Raw genomic sequence first — 9,350 nt, 5'->3', positions numbered from 1 at the left:
TAAGAGGGATTTTTTAGAGCAAATGGATAAGATCTTACAGGAGATACCCGTAGGAGAGAACCTAGTTATAGGTAGAGATTTTAATGGCCATGTAGGCATAGATAAACTAGGCTATGAAATGGTGCATGGTGGATACGGTTTTGGTGATAGAAATGAGGCTGGAGAGAATATCTTAGATTTTGCATTGGCTTCTAACCTGGTGGTGGCCAATGCTATGTATAAGAAGAGGGAGAAGCATTTGATAACCTTTAAAAGTGGGTCAATTAAGAGCCAAATAGATTACTTCTTAGTGACAAAAGTGGACTGCTTAAAATGCAATAATTGTAAGGTGATTCCTGGAGAAAGCCTGACCTCTCAACATAGGATTTTGGTACTAGATTTATGTTTTAGAGGGCAATACCAAGCTAGGATGGATGGTGGGCATCATAGGACGAGATGGTGGGACCTAAAAGAGGATAAATTAGAAATATTTAACAATAGAATGGATAAGGAAGGTACTTGGGACTTGGAAGATTATGCTAACACTATGTGGAACTCGATGACCAATTGTATGAGAATCTCAAGGGAAGTCCTTGGAGAGTCGAAATGAATGAGACCGAGCTCTAAGGAAACTTGGTGGTGGTGGGAGGAGGTTCAAGCGGTAGTTAAGGCAAAAAAAGAGTGCTTTAAAAGTGGTAAAAAGATAGAACTGGGGAAAATCTTAAGAGCTATAGATTGGCTAATAAGGAGGTCAAGAAAGTAGTGAGACAGGCTAAGTTGAAAGCTTATGATGACCTATACACTAGACTAGATAGTAAGGAGGGAGAAAAGAGAGTATACAAACTTGCTAAGATACGAGAGAGAAAAACAAGATATTTTAATCAAGTTAAGTGCACCAAAAGTGAGGATTCTAAGGTATTGGTGAAGGATGAAGAGATTAAGGAAAGATGGAAGAACTATTTTGAGAAACTATTAAATGAGAAACATGGAGGTAGGGCAATAGAGGAAGAAATAGCCAGTAATATGATAAACCAAGACTATAGGTTCTATCGCATGATTAGGAACTTTGAAGTGGGGATTGTATTTAAGAAAATGAAATCAAATAAGGCTTTAGGACCAAATGAATCCCTATTGAAGTTTGGAAGCGTTTTGGTAAAAAAGGGATTGCTTGGTTGACTAGGTTGTTTAGCAAAATTTTGTTGACTAGGAACATACCAGATGAGTGGAGGAAGAGTATTTTATGCCAATCTATAAAAATAAAGGAGATATCCAGAATTGCAACAACTATAAAGGAATCAAGCTAATGTGTCATATAATGAAAGTGTGGGACAGGGTAATAGAACGCCGATTGCGAGATATAATAGAGGTGTTAGAGAATCAATTTGGATTTATGCTTGACAGGTCAACAATGGAAGCGATATATCTTTTGAGGAGAGTTATAGAAAAGTATAGAGAAAAGAAAACAGACATTCATATGGTGTTTATCGACCTTGAAAAAACATATGATAAAGTGCCCCAGAATATAATATGGTGGGTGTTAGCGAAGAAAGGGGTGACAAAAGATTACATTGATGTGATTAGGGACGTGTATGAAAGGATAGTAACAACTATTAGATCGCCTGCTGGAGAAACAAATTAATTTTCTATCACTGTAGAGTTACATCAAGGATCTACCTTAAATCCTTATCTTTTTGCTTTAGTTATGGATGAGTTGACGAGAAATATCCAGGATGACGTGCCATGATGCATGCTTTTTGCAGACGATATAGTGCTAATGGATGAGACTAGAGAAGGTGTTAATACAAAGTTGGAGATTTGGAAAAAAAACTCTTGAATCTAAAGGATTCCAAATAAGCAGAACTAAGACAGAGTACATAGAATGTAAATTTAGTAATAGTAACAATGAAAGCAGAGGAGATGTGAAGATTGAGAACCAAGAATTGCCTAAGAGTAAACATTTTCGTTGTTTAGGGTCAATTATCATAACAGCGGCGGAGATTGATGCGAATATGGCCCATAGGATTAACGCGGGATGGTGTAAGTGGAGAAGTGCGTCTGGGGTACTGTGCGATAGACAAATACCCACTAGACTTAAAGTTAAGTTCTATAGAACGGCTATTAGACCAGGGTTGTTGTATGGAATGGAGTGTTAGACAACCAAGAAACAACATGCAGATAAGATGAGTGTGGCTGAGATGAGAATGCTAAGGTGGATGTGTGGTAAGACTAGACAAGACAAGACAGAATTAGGAATGAGTGTATTCGGGAATAGGCAGGAGTAACACCGATAAAAGATTAATTGAGAGAGAATCGATTGAGATGGTTTGTTCATATTCAACGAAGACCAACAGAGGCAGTAGTGAAGAGATACGATGCTGTAACGGTAGATGAAAGTGTTACGGGACGGGGTAGTCCTATATTAACGTTGGTTAGCATTGTAAATAGAGATATTGATCTACTTAATTTGACTAACGAAATGGCCTTTGATAGGGCCGCGTGGAGAAGAAGGATTCATGTAGCCGACCCCATTTGATGGGACTTAAGGCTTGGTTTGGTTTGGTTTGGTATTAATCCAGTACTCTTGTATATTCATCTTAATGAGAAAAAAATTTACCAATAAGTTATTCACGGATTTTTTTTTTTTCTACAAGTTTTATTTTTCATTTCTTACAAGGTTTTGAAGTATTGAATTAATCCTAAGAGACGACATTTTATTCCATTTCACCCAACTCTGTATTTTTTTTTCCATTTACTTTGGATTTTTCTCATCATAATAAAAAAATGAGGAGGGAAGGGAATTTTCTTTTCGTGCTTGTTTTTCCACCCAGCTCTAATTATATTAATTAAATCCCTTTCATGTATATGCATTTCCATATATAATTTAATTTATTAAATACAATAAAAGTACAATACCAAAATAGTCATATATATTTATTTTTTATCTCTATATCTCTCATTAGTATTATCCCTCTTCTAAAGGTGACAATACTAGTGTAATTTAAAAAATTATAAAATATTGTCAATATAAGTCAACCCAAATAAAACCATTCATTAGAAACGATCACAATACTAAATGTGTGAGTCGATTTCTGACCACACTGCGAAACAGGTACTCTGCTGGAGAACACCGGCAGAATAGATTAAGCCCGAACGACTTGTCACAGAAAGAAGAGATTCTGGCGGTGGTTCGTCCACCCGGGAGCACTCTGACGATCAAGTCAATTATCTCTCAAAGATAGCAAAAATGTTTAACTCACTATTCAGAATACAAGAAGCGTACCTTAGACCCACGAGGGTGCCTCTCTTTTATAGCCAATACTAACCTAATTCTAATAGAAGCCTAGCTTCAATGGACTCTGGCTCAATGCTAATCGTGGACTCCCAGTTAGATTGGGATAAACTCCCCAAGAGTCTTATCTTTATCCAAACTGAAGTCCTCTCTCATTCTAGGACTCTTGTCCCTTATCCGCTTATCCCGGATTCTGATATCTTCGTAGATAACCTCAGCCTAGCCGAGATTATCTCGGCGTCATGTCTAGGGCACGCGGCACCTCGGCTGGCATTTCGGTACCATCTCAGCCACGTGTTGTCATTCAAAAATTATGTCCCCACAACTGCCCCCTAGGTTCTATTACCTCGGCATCCTAAGGTGATGGAACCTATATCGTTTCTTCCATTTAACACGTCGGCTAAGCCCGCTTTGTCCTTTATTACCGAGGTCATTATTCATTGGCTCAATACGACCCAGGCTTAGTCTGTTTTCACCAATGCTTCGGAACCAATAACCAAGTTCATTCAAGTTTCTCAACCGAGATCGTCCCTCTAGCCGAGGTCCTGCTCCATTAAATCAAGAACTCTAAGAGTTTCAACACGCGTATGAGCTGTCACGCACAGTATTTCAACCATTTTTGCCATGCGTATTTCCCCTACTGAGTCGTACCTGACACGCGCCATTAAGTCGCATCGCATTTGCGTGCATCGTCTGAAAAGCACGTCGCCCTAGGCACACTAATTGCCATTTTGCCGCCATTCTACGTTTTTGATCAAACTCATCACTCTCTCTTCGCCGTTTCACTTTTGCATCTTCGTTTTCATTCAAACTTTCTCTCCCAAATCATCCATTGCTGATTTCGCGAAGCTTTCTGTAACCACTTTCACTCTCCCCATCCGGCGAGGCTTTTGCTACACTACTTTGCTCACTGCCACCGTCTGACACCAGTGTTCTTCACACCGGTCTTATTTTCCTCGGTAAGCCACTGTTCCTCTTATTTCAATTTCTTGTTTCGCTTCAAACTGCTATGCTTATACACTGTAATGGTGTTTTTATTCATGCTCTTAATTTGTTACTTGTGTGTTGATTTCCACCATTCATCATCTGTTTCACGATTCTACTCTTTGCACAATCTGTTGCTGGTATACACACACACATACTGTTTATATACTTGACATTCTTGCTTGGTGTTCTTGATAGCTCAACACTGTTCTTAACTTGTGCGCATTTATATTTTATGCAATGTTCTTGAACCCCTTTTTCTTGAATCTGAATCTCTATTCTTCTCTGTTTTCTTGTTGTGTTCTCTAGATTTTTGCCTTCAATCCTTGTTTTCGTAGCCTTATGTTTGGGACTTGTTCTAGAACTTACAAACTTTAGGAAAAATTAAAACAAATTCCCTTTAGATCCTCAAAAACCCTTGCCCCAGCATTCGTTTAGGTTTTGCCGAGGTCCTTTAAACCCTATCAAACCACTTCTTTTTGCAATCCAACACTTTTCCCCTTAAGTCGACGTCATGGGTATGTGGAGGTGAAAGGTAGACACCCCAATTAAGCTAAGAATATTTCAGGCAGGAGTTCGTCATCCCTGCCGACGTTCACCTCAGGTTGGCTGGGGAGGAGGACTCCATCATGCCTAAGGACGACTCTTTGCCTTTTCCAGTCGTAGCCTTTGTAAAGTGTGGACTTAGGCTCCCACTCGATATTCTCTTCTGAGAAGTCCTTCACTATTATAAACTCAACCTAATGCAATTAGCCATTAACACTTATAGATTCATCAACGGTATTATCACCTTAGCTAGCCGAGAAAATGTTAGGGTAATTCTAGCCGACATCCAGTATTGCTACACCATGTATGGCCTTAAGTCAGAAAAAGACTATATTTACTACCTTAAGCCGAGGTCGACGGAATACAAACTCATCGCCGACCTCCCTGATTTCAACAAGGGCGCCGAGGACGATTACTTCATCATCTTGGGCAACTAGGAGTTCCTTCCAGATGATGACCTTCACCTCTACCCTCTAAGCCGTACATTATTCAGGGAGGGAAATGGTAAGATCCAAGTGTTTACTTTTACTAGCTTCTCAAGTCTTTAATATTTTGTTCCTTCTAAATGTTCTGGTGTCTGTATGTTTTATTTTGCAGTTCTTCCTTAGCCTCTAAAGGACTTCCGCAAAAACTTCTATCCCAGCAAGGATTTTAAGAAGCTACTCAACTTGCCTATCAATCAATGCAAGGCTGCTCTGCACCTGAACTATATCCCAACTTATAAATCTGTCTTGCCCAACGTCTCGAAGAAGAGCAAGTCTCATCTTTCTGCCACAACTCCTCCTACAACTTCATCACCTCGGCCAGAACATGGATCAACCTTTGATCCAGCAGAACAGCCAGCAACCTTGGCTCCACAACTAATCCCACATTCTCAACGCAAACGCCGACGTTGAACTTTAGCCGCAGTTGAGATGGGTCGTAAGAAGACTGTAACAGACGACCTTTTAGCCGACATCCCTGACTCTGTCACCGCACAACCTTCACCATCCCAGCCAAAGCCAAAGCCAAAAGGACTAAAGAAAGCCCAACCTAAAGCAACGGTAACTCAGATCGACTCTAAAGATACCTTATCGATCTCCAAAATTGTTAAGACGGAAAAAAGTGCCTCCGCCACCAAAAAGAGGCCCACCGAGGCTGCTCCATCTGAATCAACCTGGTCAAAGAAGCCGAGGTCAGAGTCTGCAACAACCTCGGGGTCCATGAAATCTGATGCCCCCTGGGCCCCTCCAATCACTATTGAAGACAAGCCAGTCAGGGTTGCCTTGCTCCTTCCAAAAGACCTCGAATACAATGCCGAGGTCAGCAAATAAGAAAACTTTGCTCTAATGTTGCAACACTCTGGTCAAGTAAGCCCCTAACACTTGGTACTTTTCATTCTCTGTTTTTCCATACTTAGAGAATTTCACTAACTTTTGTCTTTTCCATTTCATCTAGGCGATCCAGCACGCCCACTCCTTCGCGATGCAGGCTTTTGACATCAAGAAGGAGTTGGTCAACAAGACCAAGGAGGCTACTGGCTTGCTGAAGACCGTTAATAAGGCCGAGGCCAAGATGAAGACTTTAATAGATTAGGCCAAGGCAACCAAAAAAGCTCAAAACGAGGCCGAGGAAAGGGTAGGAGCTGTTGAGACTATTGCCAAGGTCCTTGAAGTCAAGAAAAAAGAGGCCAAAGCAAAAATGGCCGAAGCCCAGGCCAAGCTTCGGGCTGCCTTGGCCACAAAAGAGGCCGAGATCAAGCGACGAACAAGAAGGCCTACTCCGAGGGGGAAGTCGATGTCCGCAAGGACTACAAAAAGTAGGTCAAGAAGGCCTGCAACAAGGGTTACTCCCATGGCTGGATGGCTGCTTTGAAAGAACTGGTTGTCCCCGAGGATTCTCTGCTTAAAGACGAAAGTCAACTTATCCTGCCATTCCCCTACTCTAAGCCAATCCGAGGATGAGGCTGAGTCCGAGGAAGAAGTTGAGGCCGAAAAGACGGAAGAAGCTGCTGGGGCCAAGTCCCCAACTCTGAATGAGCAAGTCTTGGACTTGACTCAAGATAAGGAAAATGAAGTCTCAAAGGGTGCCTCCTCCCAGAAGACACCCTCCGAGGTGCCAATCGCCGCAAAGAGCATTGATCAGACTTTACAAGAGATCGACGCCGAGCTCGAGGCTAAGAAAGTTGTCAAGAAGTCTTCCCAATTGTCTTCTGGAGCCGAGACACAGTCCGCTACCGACGCCGAGTAGTCCATTTTGATGCTCTTCTTTATTTCTTGTACCTTGTACTTTTTTTTCACTTTTGAAACAATGTTTAGCTCTTTATTTGGCCGATGTGCCTTTTTGGAATCTGAACAATTATTCTTCAATGTCAGGCCGAAGTGCCTTCTTTCGTTATCTGAATGCAAGTCTTCTTTTTTGACTAAGTATTTGAATGCTTGTCTTTTCTTTACTGTCTTGTATGATTCCATACTTAGCATATTCTGCATGTCTTCAAAGTACACCTTAACTGTGCAATTTCCTCGGGGTAAAATACTTCAGGTATAACTGTTGACTGTTTATCTCGGCCATGACATACTTGAAAACATTTGTAAAAATATTTTCATAAATGTTTATCAAGACTTCTATCTTTCACTATTTTCCAAGTCTTGGCAACATGGTAATCTTGGCAAGTACGTAGATACTTCTTTTAACATAATCTTGGCTTAACTTCAACTTGTAAATTTTTCTTAAAATTTCAACAAGTGTTAAACCAACCTTAGCTTGTAGATTCCAACTCCCAAGCATCATTCTCTAGCCCTCTGCCCCCTAATGTAAACTTAAGTTCCACTTGGGTTCTCATTAAGCACGTGGCTTTGACCTCGTCGCCGAGGTCAGATTCAAACAAAGACCGGCCGAGGTTACCAACCTTGGTCTCTTTGTTAATCTAGCTGACATGTACTTAGTTTCAATCTGTGTCTGACTCTGCCAATATGGCGGGTCTAGGTTAATTCAACTTAGTTCAACTCTATTATATGCAAGTATAATTCAACTCTACCATATAATAAGTTTAAGTTATTTGTCATGTTTCAATCAGAAACATTGCCAACTTAGTTCAACTCTATTATATGCAAGTATAATTCAACTCTGCCATATAATAAGTCTAAGTTATTCGTCATGTTTCAATCAGAAACATCGCCAAGGGACTGTTCAACCGTGTTACACAAGTTTGAAATAAAAAATCGAGCTAAAATTTTATTATTACTTCGACTAATAACAGAAAACTTTAAAAATAAAAAATCTAATGATAGAAAAACTTCTGGTTGCAAGTATTCCAAGGTCTTGGCAACTCTTTGACTTCACTGTCTTTAAGCCGATATGCACCATTGCCCAGGACCGAGATGATTTTATAAGGTCCCTCCCAATTTGGGCCAAGCTTACCTCTCTGGGATTCTTCTTATTGCCAACGACCTTTCTTAGGATGAGGTCCCCAACTTGGAACTCTCGTGGGTTAACCTTCTTATTATAAGCCCTGGCAAGCTGCTGCTGGTATGCCCTCAACTAAATTGCTGCTTTTTCCCTTCTTTCTTCTAGCAGATCCGGATCTCAGCCCAAGAATGCCTCATTGGTCCCATTTTCTACTCCCTAGATTCTGATCCCTGGGATGCCAACCTCCAGTGGAATAACTACTTCTGTGCCATAAGCCATGGCAAATGGGGATTTCCCAGTTGATCTTCTCGGCGTAGTCTGATATGCCCAGAGTACACTAGGCAACTCATCCACCCACTTTCCCTTTGCTGCTTCCAGCCTCTTCTTGATCTCATCCAAGATGACCTTATTGGATCCTTTTGCTTGACCATTACTCTGAGGAAAACTTGGAGTAGAGTAACAATTCTTGATCTTGTACTTTGCACAGAAGCTCTTGATTAGCTTATTGTCAAATTGCGTTCTATTGTCTACTATTATTGTTCTTGGGATCCCAAATCTGGTGATGATGTTTTTCTATATAAAGTGCTTTACATTAATGTCCCGAATCTCTACAAGGGGTTCAGCTTCAACCCACTTGGTGAAGTAATCTGTTGCCACTAGCAGGTACTTCCTTTGTCCAGCTACCTGAGGCAACTGTCTAACGAGGTCCATGCCTCATTGGGCAAATGGCCAAGGGCTGGACACTAGGTTCAAATCTACTGCTGGTTGGTGTATTAAAAGTGCAAACCTCTGACACTTCTCACATTTTCTGACATAGACTTCAGTATCTTTCTGTATATAGGGCCACAGTACCCTGAGTAATGGCCCTATGAGTAAGTGACCTGCCCCCAGTATGGCTTCCACATACTCCTTCATGTATCTCATACAATAAGTCTTCAATTTGAGAGGGATGAACACACCACAACAGGGGTCTAGTACAAGATCTTCTGTAGAGATGCCCTTCTGCTGTCAGAATACTATTACTGCATCCATCCAGCTTGGTCCCATATCCACACACATTATTTCACGCTCTGTGTTTAGTGATTCTACACTTGGAACTGACAAGTATTCAATCATTATTGTCCTTGCCTCTCCTGGTTTCATTACACTAGTCAGGTTGGCCAAG

The sequence above is a fragment of the Camellia sinensis genome, chromosome 2, assembly GCF_055761805.1.
Source record: "Camellia sinensis isolate YWXY chromosome 2, ASM5576180v1, whole genome shotgun sequence".
Taxonomy (NCBI): Eukaryota; Viridiplantae; Streptophyta; class Magnoliopsida; order Ericales; family Theaceae; genus Camellia; species Camellia sinensis.
Note: the sequence above shows the minus strand (reverse complement) of the source record.